A 3,266-nucleotide genomic window follows, 5' to 3' on the forward strand; every position below is an offset into this window, starting at 1 on the left:
AGTTTCAAGGGAAAGGGTGTTTTAAATCATCCTTGAAAAGTATGGTCCATATAAAAAAAATTTAGATTTTAAATATGAAACTATTTTTAAAAAATAAATTTTTTATTTAGATCCACGTGTCATTATCTCATTTGATATGTGAGCACTGCATACGTGCCACGTCATCATTTTAACAGAAATTTTGACAAAATCTAACGTCATGACCAAATTGATGTGTGAGGCGTACCATAAAGGACCAATAATGTCACAAAAAAAAATAAATGACCAATAATGTCACCAAAAAAATACAGGACCAAAACTGATAATTTCACAAACCTCAAGGACCATTTGTGATAAAAAGCCATGATAATTTTATAGTACTTTGGAATGTCAAGATACATTTTTTGTTAGTTTTCGATGCTTATTACAAATTAATCAATTGATAAACTTATTTGTCAATTGCACTTATTTATAAAGAATTAGTGCACGATTACATTAGTCAATTCATGACCAGTTTAGTTCGCTTGTCATAATCTTGACATGAACAAAGTATTCTGGTTCCTTTTACTCGGTCAAAACTAGGAAAAGGGTGTTTTCTCATCCTTGAATAGTACTCAGAAGGAGACCGGTATTGACTTGTCTCGAGTTACCAACCAAGTGATGCAAATTGAATCAACATTTACGAGTGTTGACCAAATGCTTGCCCATTTTCTCAAACTCCTATTAAGGATGAGCTTGGAACACAAATCGTACACAAGATTTAAAGCTAAAAAGAGTAGGCAAAACGAAAGAGAAAAAGAGTAATTTACATATATGTGAGAGTGCATGAGACAAACCCAGGTAGCTTAACAATGATGACAAACCAGAAGCACCTTCTATCTTTCTGCTTCATTCTTTCGTTGGCCAGGCTTGGGAGTATCCAGCTTTCAATGGCAAAGGAGGTGATACGAATACCAGTCGGGGTAGTTCTGGACTTGAATTCCTCTGTTGGTGCGATTGCAGAGAGCTGTATGACCATGGCACTCTCAGATTTTTATGCTAAGCATGCTCATTATCGAACAAGGCTTGATCTTCGTACCCGGGATTCAGCGGATGATATTGTTACTGCAGCATCTGAAGGTGGATTAGACACTACCTTCCTTCCAGCTATATATTTTTGGCCACACACACATACACTCAGCCTTTTGATCTTGGCTAGCTAATTAATTTAATTCATTCACCATTTGTCTGTTGAATTCATGCAGCCTGGTATATGATGAAGAAAGAAAAAGTGCAGGCCATTATTGGACCTCAAAGGACAGCAGAAGCAAAGTTTGTGATGGAGCTTGGCAGAAAGGCTAAGGTTCCCATCATTTCATTCTCTGCCACCAGTCCCTCTCTTTCTCCATCTCGTAGCCCATTTTTTGTCCGGACAGCCTTTGATGACTCTGCTCAAGTAAAAGCCATAGCTGCCATCATTGAAGCTTATAGCTGGTTGGAGGTTGTTCTCGTCTATGAAGACACCGATTATGGCAATGGTTTAATTCCATATCTGGTGGACGCTATACAGGAGGTTGGTGCTCGAGTACCTTACAGAAGTGTCATTCCTCCATCTTCTAATGATGCTGAAATTCTAAGGGAGCTTGGCAGGTTAAACTCAAATTCAACAAGAATATTTCTGGTGCATATGACTGCCTCCCTTGGGTCCAAATTCTTTATACTAGCAAATAAGGCAGGTATGATGAGTGAAGGGTATGCATGGATTGTCACCGATGGGTTATCAACTTTTTTAGATCCTGTGAATTCGACAACCATGGATTCAATGGAAGGTGTGTTGGGAGTAAGGCCATATATCCCAATGACAAAAGATCTTGAAGACTTTCAGTCAAGATGGAAACAACCAAACAAGATGACGGCAGGCCTAAACCTCTTTGGATTATGGGCATATGATACAGTTTGGGCACTGGCAATGGCGGTGGAGAAAGTGGGAACAACAAGTTCTAGGTCTATGAAACAAAACACAAGTAGAGTCATTAATCTTGCAAGCTTGGAAACCAGTAACATGGGTAAAAATCTTCTTGAAACAATCCCAAGTTCAAAATTTCAAAGCCTAAGTGGGAATTTCCAGTTGGTCAAGGGACAGTTAGAACCTTCAACCTTTGAGATATTCAATGTGATTGGCAATAAAGAAAGGATTATTGGATATTGGATTGACCAACAAAAAGGGCTGTCAAGGCAGCTCAAGTATGACAAAAGTGAAGCAGAAAAATCTGATGTAAAGAGAAGACTCAAGCAACCAATTTGGCCAGGGGACACTACAGACCAACCTGCAACAAAGAAACTGAGGATTGGAGTTCCAATTAAAGAAGGTTTTAATGAATTCCTAAAAATGGAAAACAAAAGCATATCGGGATTTGCTGCTGATGTCTTCTTTGCTGCACTGGCTAAACTACCATTTCCGCTTCCCCATGACTTCTTTTGCTTCAAAGGGACATATAATGATCTTCTTTACCAAATCAAAGCTGGGGTAAGTTATATTTTACAAATCAAAGCAGGGGTAAGTTTTATTTTACATGTTAAAGTGGGGTAAGTCATCCTCTCTTTCTCTCTATCTCCTTCTCTAATGTACTTTTCAATTGGTGATTTAAAATGCAGAAGTATGATGCTGTGGTGGGAGACACAACAATTGTAGCTAACCGCTCATTGTATGTAGATTTTACATTGCCCTATTCAGAGTCGGGAGTGTCAATGGTAGTTTTGGTGGAAAATAATGAAAGAGACAATATTTGGATTTTTTTGAAGCCGTTAAGTTTGGATCTTTGGCTGACAACTGGGGCAGCCTTCATATTTACAGGTTTTGTGATATGGGTTCTTGAACACCGGGTAAACTCCGAGTTTAGAGGTCCACCACAACAACAACTTGGCGTGATATTTTGGTTCTCCTTTTCAACTCTTGTCTTTGCTCATAGTAAGTTCTCTTCTCCTTATACCAAAGCATTTGTTTTCTTCAATATTCTCAATGAAGCTTGTAGTCTAATTAATAATGCTTTTGTAATTAAATAGGGGAGAAAGTGGTGAACAATTGGTCAAGATTAGTGCTTATCATTTGGGTTTTTGTGGTTCTTATCCTGACACAGAGTTACACTGCAAGTTTAGCCTCAATGTTAACAGTGCAGAGATTGCAGCCTGTATTTACTGATATAAGAGAGATCAAAAGGAATGGTTATAATATAGGATTTCAAAAGAATTCATTTATTAAAGGGTTTCTAATGGACAATATAGGGTTTGAAGAGTCCAAGTTGAAAGCT

This window comes from Prunus dulcis, chromosome 1 (assembly GCF_902201215.1).
Source record: "Prunus dulcis chromosome 1, ALMONDv2, whole genome shotgun sequence".
In the NCBI taxonomy this organism is placed as follows: domain Eukaryota; kingdom Viridiplantae; phylum Streptophyta; class Magnoliopsida; order Rosales; family Rosaceae; genus Prunus; species Prunus dulcis.